The sequence below is a fragment of the Drosophila arizonae genome, chromosome 3 (genome assembly GCF_054131065.1).
Source record: "Drosophila arizonae isolate 15081-1271.41 chromosome 3, UAZ_ARI_1.0, whole genome shotgun sequence".
Taxonomy (NCBI): domain Eukaryota; kingdom Metazoa; phylum Arthropoda; class Insecta; order Diptera; family Drosophilidae; genus Drosophila; species Drosophila arizonae.
Window position 1 is genome coordinate 7,275,863 of NC_142923.1, and position 16,768 is coordinate 7,292,630.

Below are 16,768 nucleotides of genomic sequence, written 5' to 3' on the forward strand. Positions count from 1 at the left end.
GACACCCTATGAAACCATTTTGAAATGGTTACAGGGTATTGCCGACACAGTTGACAGGGCCAAGCAGCCGTGTCAGGCATAAAAGTAGACGTAACGGGCTCGAGCAATGCGGCACAGCAGGTGGGCGTCGGCCTTGCTATGTGACCTGTAAACATAATCAACACCCAGCCCGAAAACCAATGCCAATGCACACACACACACCCACAGACACATACACACATGGCTGACATCCTTAGCCACATCCTCGACCGTTTCCTTGGCCGCAACGCTGCGATTGTGTCCCATTATGCTGACAATCAATATGCGCAATTGAACGCGCATGATTGTTGTGATTTGTTGTGTTGCCAAGAGCATCGGGGAGAGGCCAGAGGCCAGAGCAGGATAATATGCTCGTCCTACACTAAGAACTTAATCAACTGGCACAGCAGGCGCTGACCAGACACAAACTGAGCCGAAGCAATGCCCCAAGCCAAAAAGTCTGTTTGTTTCATTTAATTGGTGCAATCTGGATAAGTTGGACTCAAGTTGATGGCCAAATAGACTTAAAGCAGAATTAAGGTAGAGGCCGTAGAGAATGTTTAATGAAAGTGTGCAATGTGAGTGGAATGAAAATACATATTTGATTTACATTTAAAAAACAGAAAAAGGAAATTGCAATGCTCAGAATATATGATGAATGCACAAATGTTGAAATACAAGTGCTTTATCATGTTAACACAACAGCACAACACAGAGTCATAAATGAATTTGCTTTCAACTCCGCCGCTCACCTAGTTTATGAACTATGCAGACGCTATACATATATATATATATATATATATATATATATATATATATGTGTATATGGTATGTTTGTGTGTGTTTGCAGCCAGCTCCTTGATAAATGATCCCTAGCGTGGCATCAACGTGTTGTTGCTGCAGACATCGCTTAATCTGCGCGTCAACAAACTTCTGACAAGTTACATATCACCAGGGCAACAGTTGGTTCCACGACGAAAACTCTCTCTCTCTCTCTCTCTCTCTCTCTCTCTCTCTCTCTTTCTGTGCTTCTGTTCTGTTTGGCAAATTGTTTTCTTAACTCGATATGAGACATATATATATATATGTAAATATATGCATGCATATAGTATATTCAACCATGCAAATTTTCAATTTAAGCTGAAAATAATGTTGCTTGAATTTGAAATTAAACAGACTGAGTGAGTGAGGAAGCTAAGAGAGTTTCAATATAAAACTAAAACTGTTTAGCCAACAAAAATCAATTTTCATTTTCTTTATTTTGTTCGTTTCGTATTTTAACTTTTGACCGCATTGGCTTCTACCTAAATACACACACACACACACCCATCACACACACTCTGCTTGCTTGGCATTCTTTATTAGATTTGCCGTCAGTCACTGAGCCGAAGAAGACTCAAAGCTCTTCCAGCTCCAGCTCTGGAATTTATCAAATTCTATGCAAGCAACTTGCTCCCAGAGAGAATAAAAAAAGTAAATATGTGCCTTTGTGTTAACTAAGCTTAAAATGCATACAAGTTGCGCCCCAAAAACTGCATAGAGCTGGGCTATTGCGTGCCAGTGACGAAGCGAGAATGCAGTGCACTTGCTGCTATCGAGTGCCAATCTAAGCTTGCAACAGTATAAAACAGGCGAAAAAGCACAGTGGAGCAATTTTATGGAAAATGGGACTACATTATTTATAGTTGAACTTAAATTAGAAGGTTGGGATATTCTGCTATGAATTTATGTATTATTTAAGATTTTTATTTTGTTTTAGTTACTGAGCAGTTTACAAAGATCAAGCTCCTTCTGCTCCGTCAGTTACTTTACTACTTTAGATTTTTTTTTTTTAAATTTTCCTCAATCTGACTTAAAATTTAAATTAATTTTAATTTAATTTATTTTTAAAATTTTTTTTTACTTTGTTTTGCTTTACCTACTCTAAATTCTATACAGCATTCTATAATCCATTCGGCGTGTTCTGCATTAAACTCATTTCATAAAATTATTTTTTAATGTTGGAAAGTTAATATTATTATTTATTGTATGGACAGTAGATCAGCAGATCTAAATATATTTATTTTATTTATTAATTTATTTTATTATTTCTTTAAACCTTTTCAGCACAAATATACACAAACAAAATTCTGAGTTTACACATAATATTTATTATTACTCTTGCTAGAATGTCCTAAATTCCATAAAAATAAATATTAAAGAATTTTTATAAATGCTATTAATTTTAAATTTAATTTTATATATATATATACATATTTTTTTTTTTTTACATTTTAATATTTCTTTAATGCATATTAATATTTAATAATTTTCAATAAAGATTAATTGCAGCGACAATTTTAGATTTTCTATTGTCATTGCATGGAAACCCGTTATTTCCACTATGCAATGGCTTTAGCTAAAATACCCACTCATACACACTTACTTGCACCTACACACAAACACACCCACACATAGCATACATGCACACGCACACAATGCGGCAAATAGTTGTATTTGCCAGAGGCTCTGACACACCCACATTGGCATGCCGCAAAGCTTCTGTTGGCTGTCAATAGCAAGTTCATAGCATCACGCACACTGGCTCACACACACACACACACACACGCTCACGCTGACAGCTAATACAATGTAAAAGTGCCCAAGCTTTGCAAAAATATTTTTCTATAATAGTTTTTCGAGTATCACGAGTCGACTTAATGCGAAAACTTTTTACCAAAGATTACAACGGAATGTGGTTCGAGATTGAAGCTGTTTGGGTGGTGGCAACGTAAATGCTTATAGCGCAGAGGCTAATGACAATTGCAGCATGCATTCCGTGCCACATGCCACATGCCACATGCAACGTGCTACATTGTGTGTGTGTGTGTGTGTGCGTGCGTGTCCCTGCAGACTGCTTAGCATACGCTGCTCTAGGCGCTAAAAGCTTTTACAACACACACACACACACACATACACAGACACATATATTGACGTTGGCGGCCACACCTGTTGCAAGCAGCTGTTGCATTATTCAAATGTCAAATGTTGAATTCGTTGCCAACATAAAAAAAAAGTTAGAGTATTACTTAAAAACTTGGTTGCACGCATTTACTTTGCGTCAAAGCCATTAAAGTGCAACATATTATATGCGGGACACACAGAGAGTAGAGCGAGAGAATGTGTGTGTGTGTGTGTGTGTGTGAGAGAGAGAGAGAGCCGGCGATGGTGGCTATATAGAAAGTTGCAACATTTATTTAGTTAGTTAAGCGTGCATCCTTGTCGCTTGCCCCATTTCGCGTAAATCACTGAAATTTATTGCAAATGCTACAGCAAAAGGCGCGCACATGTTGCCCCAAATTTTAATGCTCAACAAATTTGTGCGGCATTCTGCGAAAAACATATTTCAATTGAGCTCACGTCTAGCTATACCCTGGATATAGTTATTTATATTTTTTGGCTAGATATGGGAAAAAGAAAAGAGAAAGAATTATTTATAAAAATAAGTTTCATATAATTTTTATATTTTTTATTGCCTATAAAGTCTAGTATTCTGTCGACCTAACCTAGATATACAGACATACAGCTATTTTTATTTCTATATAAAATCAATTTGTAATAATTTGTAATAATTTTCTACATTATACAGAGCATATCTAAGTCAATCACCCTAGTGTACAAGCATATGTCGTGATAGAAAAGTCTACATCTGAATCGAAATATACAATAGCTCCCTGCTCCTGCACTGAGTCAAGTCCTCTCTTTTCATAAAGTCTCTTATAAAAATATTTATACATATTTATATTTATTTATGTTTCCTTTCCTACTCTACTTTATCCATATTATATAAATCCATATACCCATATAGAGTATAGCTCTATAGGGCATTTGTTAGTCGCAAACTTCCCGCTAGACAGATTTTTGCTGTGGCATATGTAATTTATTTACGATCCCATTGATGTTAAGGCTGTGCATGTTTTTGGCGCATCCGATATATTTAACAAACATGTTTAAATGCAATGCACTGTTTGGGGGAGTGAATTCCAAAAATTGTTTCATATTTAAGTGATTTATCATACTGATATTGAAATGCAGCAGGCCCAAAAACTAAATTGAAATTCATATTTCAAATTGCGATGCATTTCAATTTTCCTCTCGTAATTGCATTTGGTTTTTCCATTGCACTCGACTTTATTTGTTAGCAAATTATTTTTCTTTCTGTTATGGAATCTGAGCGCACCCAATTGAAAAATATTTAAGCTATCGGTACTGTGTGTAAAAACTTTGGAAAGTCAGTGCTCCATTGTGTGTTTCCTGCCATAGATTATGGATATAGAAAATATTTTGATACATATATGAAAAAAATAAATAGAAAATAATTAAGCAAACTCAATTACGAAACAATGAAAACTGCACAAGAAAAAAATATCTACAAATAAAAAAGAAAAAAATAATGATAAATAAAATACTAGTAATTAAAAATAAACGATAATCAAATTCATAAATAAATTACATAGTTATTTTTTATGATTTTCAATAGCTAGAAATTAATTGAACTAAGTCTTTATATTTTTAGGGCAAAAGGTTTGAGCTGGTAGCTCTCCGATAATTAAATTTGGAAGATATTAATACTAAAACCGTGTTTGATTAAGCTATTATTGTTGCAATTAAACTACTAATTTGGTTCTCTACATTACATTTCTGAGTGCGTCATTGAGTACTTCTCGAAAAAGTTTGTCTTATATGAAAATTCGTTAATTCGTAGCTAAACTTAAATAAGTAAAAACAGCTTAAAGCTTATACACAATTCATATTTAATACCTACCTAAGACGATTAAGCGTGTTAAAACGGTTGCTAACTACACAAGTGATTGTAATAATTTCTTTGTGTACTGCTAATCCTAATCCTTATTCCCCCATATACAATATATGTATGCACACATAAATACACATATTTACGTATATATTTATAAATCCCGTAAACTTTCTCCTGACTACGGGCAAGAGCCCTTTCGATTGCCCTCGCTACATGTCTAAATTATAATGCCATTTGGGTAATTACACTTTTTGAGTGCTTTGGCGTTACCGAAAGCTCTATGAAGGATATTGGTCTGGGCGTGTTTTGTTTCTTGTTGTTGTTCATATTTTGTTGTTATTGTGCTTTCTTTTTTTGGTGACAAAACAAATTAAAACTCCATAAAAGTGAATACATATTTTATGCTGTTGTTGTTGTTGGTGTTGTTGGTGTTGTTGGTGTTGTGCACTCGTTATTTGAACAAATGCTTGGATAATAAAATGACAAAAACAAACAAATAACGCGAATAAGTAGAAGGGGGAACAGTGAGAGTGAGAGAGAGAGAGAGGGAGAGTGAGTGTTATAATACGGCTTGGCAGTGCTTTTAATGTGGCCAAAATGGGCACGTGAATGTGTTTGCCAAAGCAAAAGTGAAATCTAATAAAATTACAACAACGCCAGCAACAGTAAAAGCAACAACAACAGCAACAGCTGCCAACATTACAAAACAAGTGTTAAAATGTTTTAAATTAGTTTTGCGCCGCTGGAATAACAACAACCGGAATTAAAATTGTAAATGTTTCCAAAAATCCTTTAAAATGCAAGGCTCAGCTGTGTGTGTGAGAGAGAGAGAGAGAGAGAATGAGGGAGACATAGAGCTTGTGTAATTGTGCGTGTGTGTATGTATGTGGCTGGCTACATTGTTGCATCTGCACAGAAAACTAATTAAATTTTTTGATTATTTATTGCCATATTTTTGGCAATTGTTGCAGTCGCGCGTGGTTCGGCCAGCTGCGCCAGCAGCACTAAGCAAGAAGTGCAGCTTGGCCGACAGATGGCGCTGGACTTAGAGAAATGTAATTAGATTAAATAAGTAAACTACTGAATCGATTGACCCAGCTAGGTGAGCGAAAACTTTTATCAGGGATGTTGAAAATAATTTGGGAAATAATTTATTTGGGAGTCTTGTAGTTTAATCTAAAATCTACAGTATTCTTCATATATAATAATATACTCCGAATTTATCAGACCTGTTTAATCTGAGTTAAGATGTGAAACTAGCAATAAATTATATTCTTAAATAGTTTTAAATACAATGTAATAGAAATATGCAATCTCAAGCACGCAAGCTTTATCGTTTATCGATAAATAAAGCGTACAATTTTCTGTTTACTTTTTCATTATAAATAAAATTTACGTTCGAGCTTAGCTGTCGCAGCGAAAAGATTTCCATTAATTTCCTGCTGCTGGCTGCAACTTCTTTTAGGCGAAAAACTTGCAGCCAAAAAACTTGGAGACTTGTGGAAAGAGCGGGCAGCATAAACTGTATTCGCACTAGCATCTTCTATATTCTCAGCTGCAATTTCCGCTGATTCGAATGCAAACTCTGCGCATCCTGCGTGCGAGGCAGCTGGCTCATAATTCCTTTTGAGTTGACAGCGAAAGTGTTGCTAATGTGGCAAAGCGCCCACGAGGCTAATCAGCAATGCCGCGGCGCGTCGCTTGGATCTGAGAGGGTCTGTGTGTGTGTGATTGTGTGTGCGTGGGGCGGGAGGAGTGGCTTGTGGCGTGCAACTATAATAAGAAAATGATTTCCGTTTGGCAAATTGGAAAAACGTTTTGCGGATGCCATTGCGTACTTTTCACTTCCTTTCTACCACGCGTTCGCCGTCTCTGTTTGTCTCTCTCTGATTAGCATACTCTTGTATTGAGTATTGCAGCTGCATGGAAGGTGATGTTTTTGTTTAATTAATGATTCTATGGTAGAAAATTATCAGAGGAGCCTATATGGTCATTTCCATGAAAATAAATTCATAGGTGAATAAAGATATATACAAGTTAGGATTTAGGGGTTACGGATTGAATAAGAAGAAAAATAGCATTGCACTTTTAATACTACGTATAGTTCATTCAATGTTTTTTAGGAACTGCTTTTTAAAAACGTAGTTTATTTTCCAACTTCTATCAAATTGATCTAGCATAATAAACTGCTCTCATAAAAAAACACTCTAAGAAAATTGTTGTGGATAAATTAATGAAAACTTAGTATTAAATAATATTAATATTAACAGTATATATACAAAATTAACAGTATATATACAAAAAAAAAAAAGAAGAAAATAGTGAATAATAATAAGAATTCGACTATATAACACAGTAAGCACCCAGAAGAAGAATACATAGTTAAAAATTAGTTTATGTTTCGAGGTCTATTAATCTCCAGCATATCTGAAAGTTTCTTGCCTTTCTCACTGTCTGTCTTTTTCTATCTCTCTCTGTTTCTCTCTCTCTCGCTCCCTCCCTATTTGTATAGAGCCAAACTTGACATAGGACATATATTTTATGTTGTCAATAAAAGCATCTCTTATAGCGCATCTGGTCTTCGTCACGCCATTCCAAACATTTTCTAGTATTTTTCAAACCCTTTGCGCACAGTTGCGCTGTAATCCATTTATATGGTAATTTGGCACACGCACTTATCATTCGTCCCGCCCGCCCGTGTGACGTTGCCGTTGCCGTTGCTGCTGCTGCTGCTGCTGTTGCTGTTTCTGCTGCTTCCTTCCATCGTTTGCTTGTCATAACTATTTCGATTCGCACAACATGTGGCGGTTGTTTCAGTGGCAGGAGCAGGAGGCAGTGGCAGGAGGCAGAAATCAATAAGATGCAGCAGCAGCGGAAGCGGAAGTCAGCGAAGCAGGTAAAATGTAAAATCTAACGGTTATTTTGTTGCTGTTACCGTTGTAACAGATTTTCAGAGTGGCCAGATTTTTGACGGAAGCGTACCAATTTGATTAATGAAAGGAAGTTGGGAACTGAACACAGAAGGGAAATATTTCAAAATTTATTTGATTTTGATTAAAATCTGTACCAAACTAGTGGGAAATGTAAATTTTGTACTTCTAATATAATCTAATCGAATGTAAAAATATCCTAATACCTTTATAAATATATTTTGTTAAATAACGCATTTTATTAAAATTAATAATTTTACTAATAACCACAATAAATGAAATTTATATGAATTCGTGGCTTAACCGCACAGTCTTTATGATAAAACATAAATTCGAAAAAAAGCTCTCTATTGTACTACAAAAATTCAACATTTCTGTCATGAACATTCCATTACCTGAGAATTTTTAATTTTCAAATACCAACCCAATTTCTATTGTTAAAAGTACTTTTCCAAAAATGTTTTGTATTGAATATTTAATTTTTAGAGAAGGTCAACATATTCCGCTTTATATGGTTGGCTTATTGTGGCAATATAAAATACCAATAAAAGCACAAAATAAATCACAAATATATTTATATGTATGTATATTATAAATAAAATATCAATATGTAAACAAATATTAAAAAGCTTCTAACATGAAATGTAACTTAAATAAATAATTAAAATACAAATAAATGAGCTTATACTATTTATAAACAAAATCTACAATATTGCAGCAGTCAAAGGCCAATCAATTTGTAAACAGCAGCTCTCAATTCACAAAAAATTTGTAACTAAAATTTTTGCAGGTTCAACTAAAAAAAAAAAAAAAAAAAAAAAAAAATATCCATTCCAAAGCGCTTTGCAAACACCTAAAATCTATTCAACTCCTGAAGGTATGCAACACAATTTTACGATTTGGATTTTCACACGGTTTCTATTTGAAAGTGGGCATTCGGGTGGGGGGAAAAAGAAGAAATATTAAAGCCACTTAAAACTAATTTGCTTCAATTAAATGTGCCAAAAGGAGCGAAATCGCATACAAAACACACTCAAACTCACACACACACATGCATATACACATACGCCTAATGACTTGCCAAAGTGCTGGCACCTAAAGGGGGCTTGCAGAGGCAAGTGTGGGCGGGGCAGCAGTCTGTGCATATATTGAACCACAACAACAACAGCAGCAACAACAAACGTGAACAAGTTTTCCAAAGTGCTGTATAAATTCCAGTAGTTGGGGGCATTTGGATGAAGGGGTGAGAGTGAGTGGTGAGGGGCGGAGAAGGGGAGGTAGCCACGGCAGTGACCTGACCCGCTTCATACGCCAAATTGCTTCGCTGCACACACAAAGTGCTTACTGAAGTTGGCCGAGGGGCAGTGGAGTGGGCGAAGACTGGGCAGCTAAAAGAGCGAAGAGTCAGAGAGAGAAGGATTGTGGGAGTAAGCGGGTGAGTGGGGGTGAAGCTGCGACGTGCTCACAAACTCATTTTTCAACATTAAAAGCACATGGACTGGACAGCGCACAGTCCTTTCACCTAGCTGTGTGTGTGTGTGTGTGGGTGTGATTTTTATTGTGCGTCTGTGTGTGTGTGTGTGTGTGTGTGCGCTGCATGTGTGTATGGCTTCCGCTACGTTTTGGGATACGGCGTCCAAGCACAATTAAATCCTGGTGCAATTATTATTATTATTTTTATTACACTTGTTATTGTTATTATTGTTGCAATTGTTGCTATTGTTCTTGCTGTTGTTGTTGCGCGAGTATTTCCCGAGTATTGTTAATGAAATTTACGTGATTTCTGCAGAAGAAATTGTGTACTTCCCTCGATGGCATGGCTCGAATGTCACGCGTTTCCTGTTGTACCTGAGCAATGTGAGGCAGAAAGTTAAAACTCGTTTGGATTCAGGGGGGAGGGGTAGAAAAGAATTTGTGAAATGCAAAGAGATGCAGAGAAAGGGAGCGAGAGATTTTGTGAGGTGGAATTAGAATGGGAGAGGATGAGGAATGAGGAAGAAACAAATTTTGGTAGAAATATATATATAGGATTCTCTAACTCTAACTCTGACTCTGGGTCTGATTCTCCCTCTGAATCTGACTCTGACTCTGGCTCTGATTCAGACTCTGGCTCCGATTCTGACCCAGACTCTGTCTCTGGCTCTGATTCTGGCAGAAACTTATAGAGAAAGCGATAAATAATTAAAGTAAAATTATAAATCTATTTCACAAATTTAATTTTATACACAATTCATGACCTTTTCACTTAATGCTTAAGGCTCTGATATCGGTTTAAAGGTATTCATTTAATAGGAGCAATCAAATTATAAAACTCGCTTTCGAGCTGGGTTCCCGTTGAGTTGCGTGAGTGTTGCAACTATGTAAAAGTTTCTGATTGCATTTATCTGGTGAGCAAAGATTTCCGTTAGCCAAGTGAATCTGGCGACAAAAAGGGAAAAGAGGCGTGCAGGTGCTCTAGGGTTGCCAACGAGAGCAAAACTGGGTGCAGGCATATGGATATTCATTTAATAAAAGCCAACAGCACACAAATTTTAATGAAAGAGTGCGAATTCGTGTGCAACTGTGTGGGTGTATGTGTATGTGCGTGTGGGTGGGCCTTAAGCTCGAAGCTCGAAGCCCGAAGCCCGAGAACGTTAACCAATGACAACAACAACGACAACAACGACGTCGGCGACAACAGCGGCTGTCGCTGTGGCAGTTGCAATCGTTGCATCAATGAGTGTGCCATGTGGTGGGGTGGGAGGGGTGCGGACTTAAGAGCAGAGTGGGGTCTGGGAGGACTGATTGGGTTGGGCTTCCAATGGGCTGCATCGCAATGGACGCTGATAAACTCTTTGGCGGCGCTTTTGATGTGTGCGGCGTTGTCCCGCTGAAAGGACATAATAAATGCCAGAGCAACGGCACAGGACATGCACTCAAATAAAAATGTGTAAAATTCATTTGCAGTGCACAGAGAAGCAGCCAATTGCAATTGAGTGTGTGTGTGTGCGGGTGTGTATGGGTGTGTATGGGTGTGTGGCTGTATGACTGTTTGGCTGTGTGTGTGTGCTCATTGTGTATATACGATAAATGGATGCGGAGCAGAAAGACGTTAAAAATGGACGGAACTCGCCTTGACAGCGCCTACAAGTTAAATAAAGACATAAACGGGGCAGAAAAAACGGCCCCAGTAAATTATGAGTATCTCAATTTACGTAAAGTACACTTAAGATACTTATATAAAGATCTGCGCTTCAAGAAATGGTTAAGCGCATATAAAAGTTGATTTTTTGCTACATTTGTTCCACTGTGCCGTATTTCATTACGTAAATTACATTTCGTCCGGGCATAATTGCGCCGATTAATTCCTATAAAGTAGCAATGGCTGCTGACTCTTCAGAAAGCATACAACATTATACATATATCTGCATACGCATGTACTTATATACATATATTTATATATATATATATATATATGTATTTCTTGAGCACACGTCGTATTGCATTGCAGCAGCAAAAGTTAATAATTGCGCCTGGAATTATGCGGGCAATTTAAATGTTTTTTATTTTGCTTATTTCATTTCTTTCATAAATTTCCTGGTAATTGTTTTCATCAGCAACTGCATTTAAAGCAATAAATATTTATTTAGTGTCTGCATGAGGTAAACGAAAATCAAGTGACTTTTTGAGGTAGCAAAATGCATGGGGGAATTCATCCAGCTCATAAAATTCTATATATATATATATTGCAGTCAATGATATTTTGTTGATATTAATCTCATATTTATACTAAATGTGATATTTATATTTTGTATAAGTGCCATTTAATAAAATATATTGATATATGGATATGTAATTTTATACATATTAATTATTAAAAAAAAAAAAAAATATATACAAAATGAAATAGCATATAGGCTTTAAATATCTAAAAATATTCTCTAAATATCTAAAAATAAATCTGCAAATAATGGAAAAATATCATAAAAAAAAAAAAAACAATAAATAAAAAATTTTATAATTTGTAATTTTTGTTTATTTAAACAAAATTTTTAATACTTTAATGATAAAATATTATAAATTCATTATTATTTTCATTATTACTTAATATATATTAAACTAGCTGGCCCGGCAAACGTTGCATTGCCCTCTATATTATTTCTAGGTAAAAAATTGTTGAAAGCTATGTTGTTCAGGCTGGGATACACTGATAAATTTATTAATCGGATTTTCATTCAAGCACCTTGTTGTAAACGACATTCTTCGTTTTTTGGTCGGGTGCAAGAACAAATAATGCGGATCGTTTGCCAACACGTGAGCATGCCACGTACAATTGACCATGAGAAAAACACGCATTTTCTAGATTGAGGCCACAAATAGTCAAAGATTGGCCCTGTGACTTGTTGATCGTCATGGCGAAGGCAAGACGAAGCGGGAATTGAATTCGTTTAAATTCAAAGGGCATATCTGTTGAGCTCATCGGAATCCTAGGAATAAGAACTTCCTCATCTTTAAATTTTCCTTTGAGTATCAACGCGTGAATCACATTGCTCATCAGTTTTCTTATCACCAAACGCGTTCCATTGCACAGTTTTGGTTGGTTTAAATTTCTAAGCATGCAAATCATGGAGAATTGCTCTTTTCATAGCTGTGTTCATTTCTTGACGCCGGTCAAGTTGTTCTTCCATATTGCCCATGAAGTATATTTGCAAGAATTTTTGCTGTGCATCTTCAATAGGTTGCAATGATCCAATGCGATGGCAAATCTGGCCTTGAATCTTTAAATTCAAAGCCATAGTTATAGTTATATTTACAAACACTATTTACAGAAATCTAACAAACTACATTATTCAAAATTTTTTTTTGGCAGTCATAGAAAATAAAATTTTAACGTAAATTACCTTAAATATCCGTCTCCAATATTTTCCGCCCCAAATTATGTCATTTGGAAACAGGCATTGTATTTTTGAGTGTTCGCTAGAAAATGTCGTGATTCTAGTGTTTCGCCATAAAGCAGGGAACGCAATGGCTATGGTGACCGCTAATGGCAATGTCACTTTACCACTAAGGCAGCACAAACCGGGCGTTTCACCAGCAAACTTCAATGCGCCACAATGCTAGCAAACAACGTCCATTGGACCAATGCAAACTAAACGATTCAAGCTGTAATCAATGGTGCAATCATATCGAAACGCTGCTCGATTCAAATCAATCCTTGAACCATTTCTTATTGCCATTTCACGGGCTGCCTCTCTTTGAGAAGCACGAATTAAGGCCCTTCTTCCCTGGGTACTAACGCGGAGCCTTTCTCGGGCGATTTCTCGCTCTTCGTCAGATAATTGACTCGCGCTATTCCGTTGCCTAATTGCATTATGGGTCCGCCGGGTAAGATTAGATCTTCTAGGACGCGGCATTTTTATTAATAGTAATACTGCCCTCGCACAAAACCATATAAAACAATCGAGAAATATAAATATAAATAAATTACACAAATTTATGTGTGAGACAAACAAATACCTGAACTTTCGAGATATTTAGCTTTTGTAAAAGTCCAAAAATACAATTTTTAATAATTAACTTTTTTTTTTAATTTCGAATTTTGAATTTTGAATTTTTTATTTATTTTTGATTGTTAGGTTTTAATCTTTTGATTTTTTTTTTAATTTTTGCAGATTTTTGATTTGAAATATTTATAAAGTTTAAAAGTCCGAAAATATAAAAAGCCAAAAATACACTTTTTAATAATTACCTTTTTTTTTTTTAATTTCGAATTTTTAATTTTTTATTTATTTTTTGAACAGTCAGGTTTTAATCTTTTGATTTTTTGCAGATTTTTGATTTGAAATATTTTTCCTTTTGATTTGAAATTTTTTTTTTTTTTTTTTTTTTTTTTTTTTTTTTTTTTTTTGAATAGTCAGGTCTGCTCGAGGTCAGGAGACCGTAGACTGACTGACTACATTTGTTTATTTACTTCTACACTATTGTCAAAACTGTCACTGTTACCAAGCCTACTGGGTATAAAAAAAATTTGAACATTTGGGGAAAAAACCGCGTTTTTCAAGTATTCGGCAAATTTTTTCAGTATTTTTAAGACCCTATACTAAACTCGTTGCGGAGACAAATCCAACAAATCAAAAACCATGAAAATTGGTTCAGCCCAAATCAAGTTATAAGCAGTCTTCACTTTTACACAACTTTCTTTTATATATATAGATTATAAAAAATATATATTGATAAAAATATGTAATTTCATTTGTGTATTTTGCTATCGCAGATTAGGCAACTTTATGCAATAATTATGGTATCTAATATAAACTTAGTTAATCACGTGCTCATGCTTGTAAATATGAAAGTTTCAGTTAATTGATTTACCCTATTGCTACCTAACACTAGTTAATAAAATATGAACTTTCATGTTTAACCTTCAGCCTGTCAATTCCAGATTCACTGAGTGAATTCCTAAGTAGACTAATTGAAGAGCTCCATATATACATATGTATATACACCTGGCACTTGCTTTACTACCTATCGATATGCATAAGCTCACAAAACGCCAGCTGCCAATATTAATTCCATAACTGTGCCACAATAAATCGAGCTGGCTCAGTTTAGTTTTCAGCTGAATGCATTTGCTGTAAGCCAACATACATAAAGTGCATTATATGTGCTTAGTGTTGTGAGCGGTAACAGGTTGACTGCTCGAGTGCTTTGAGCCGGGCTAATTTGATCTGTAATTAATTGGATCTTGCTTAGCTCTAGCTCTAGCTATTTAATGCCCGTTGCAGTTGTCAATTAGTCAGCAGCTATTAACTTACTTGAACTAATTTAAAGACTCGGCAATGCGACCTGTGTTATGTAGAAGAATACTTTAATACCCTCAACTAGTTCATTGACCGCATTAAGCCCCTTAGCAAACACCAAATCTAATAAACGTTCAAGGTTTAATTCACACACATGCCACATAAACAAAAGTCTCCGAGTGTCTGTGTGTCTCTGTGTGTGTGCGTAGAGACAAAGACTCCAATTAATTTTCCAAATAGCGGTTAACCGCTTAATATGTGTCTTATGTGTGTGTGTGTGTGTGTGTGTGTGTGTGTGTGTGTGTGTGTGTGTGTGGGTGTGTGGATATGTGGATATGTACGCCGATGTCCATGGAGAAATCTGAGCTCCGTAATGCAATTAAAAGCAGCTTAGTTTACAAATCAACCCAAAAACTCTTTTAGGCGCCATTAAGTTGTGCATATTTTGATGTGGTCCACAAATCTCCGGAGCTGTAGTCGATGGGACATGCTCCATTTTGGGCTTATGCAAATGGGCGCTAGTCCAGTAAGTGGCACAAAATATGTTGACAGCATACAAAAACGTGTGTTACTTAGCAGAGAGCGAGAGAGAGAGAGAGAGAGAGAGATGACAGAGAGAGAGAGTGAAAAAATGGACCTAGGGTACTCTGAGGAATAAAAGAGTGCTGTATATATTTATATTAATTAATTTGATTAAATTAAATATTTTTTTTATTAAATTTTTTTTATATATAAATTTAATTTATGTTAATTTTATTATTTTAAATTTTGTAACAAAATATTTTTTTTTTTAAATATTTTTTTAATTTTAATTCTATATAAAAATAAATAAATAATTAGTGCATTTCAGTGCTATCGATGACATGAAAAATAAGATATTATTAATTTTCTTTTCACTTTGATTGATTTGATTATCAGTATTATTTCATCTTCTTAGTCATCTTTATTATGTTATCGAAGACTTCTCATACACTATAAGCAATCGATCATTTTGGATTATATTAATTAAACCATTAATTGTTCACTTTTTACTCTTTTCGCATTTAATAATCGACTCAGCTCCTTTAATGCAGGGCATCTGCCAGTCACTCACCCTCTCACAGTTTCTCGTTTGGCGTTGCAAACAAACATTTGCATATGTCGTCAGACCCATCCCCAACTAACTAACCCAATCATGTTGGTGCGTGCCTGCGGTTTGATTCGTATTCATTAAGTAATTTCAAACCACAAAATTTAATATGTTTTCAAAGCTATTTGTCTAAAGCTGCTCATGGGTTAAAAGTGTCCCTTTTCTCTTTTACTCAATCATTTTTTTTTTTTTTTTTTTTTTTTTTTTTTTTTTGGTTTGCGGTGTTACGACATATTGTGGCAGCCATCCAACCCTTAACCTTTGATTGACTGACAAGTTGACCTTAACGAGCTGGCCCACGTCTCGTTCCGGCTGCCATTCGCATTGAGTATGATTGCAGCTTAAATTGGTTCTTCGGCCACATTTTGGGGTCATCTCAAATCAAATGAATTTTCGCATAACCTTCTGGCTAGGCTTAAATAGAATGTCTTTGCCGGCCTTTTAAGTATTTCCGTGCTGTGCACCCGTGTCTCTAGTTAAACACAGCAACCCCATTTGCCCCGTTGCCTTGTATCTCATTCAAGCGGACTTGCCCCCGGCTAACAGCTTTGCCATTCTCGGTCTATGCTCTCGACTCGAGCTCTTTTTCTGTACGTGTGTATGTGGGAGTGTGCGTGTGTGTGTGCGTGTGTGTGGGTGCTGATTTTTTACTTTTAGGCTGAAGATTGTTATATTTTTTAATACACCCTGCATTGCGGTTGTTACAGGGTATGCCCTACTGCAGCTGCTGCAATTATCATGCGCGTCCTTCTTCTCTGCTTGAACAGGGTATTCACTAGTTGAGCGATTTTCACGCTGCTTTGCACCCACTTGTATTTTCGCTTCGCAAGTTTTTCCGGTACAGAATTTATATGTGTGTGTGTGTATTTTTTTTTTTTTTTTTTTTTTTTAACGATTTACATATACTCTGTATTTGTGAATTATGTGGGTATATCAAAAATATTAAAATATAAATAATTTTAATATAAAACTTCATATAGAGAAAATATACATATGTATAGCCTATCAAATAGCACAATGTAAGCATTGACCCTCAGCACAGGGTATTGCCTAGTCCATCAGTCTATACCCATGCCTAGAATTTGTACTTGGTTTTTGTTATATTCGTGTTGTCTTC

At 35.7% G+C, this 16,768-nt stretch overlaps 1 long non-coding RNA gene across 2 annotated transcripts; it reads right to left on the reverse strand.

The window, feature by feature from the left end:
* Positions 1-11,895: 11,895 nt before the first annotated feature.
* On the reverse strand, positions 11,896-13,935 carry LOC149269627 (uncharacterized). 2 transcript variants are annotated; one of them, XR_016269281.1, is made up of 3 exons: positions 13,240-13,935; positions 12,624-13,153; positions 11,896-12,500 (listed from the first exon to the last, which is right to left on the reverse strand). It is a non-coding gene; the product is annotated as an uncharacterized LOC149269627 (long non-coding RNA). The 2 variants fall into 2 exon arrangements; XR_016269280.1 differs by having other exon boundaries at positions 11,896-12,563.
* Between the last annotated feature and the right edge of the window lie 2,833 nt (positions 13,936-16,768).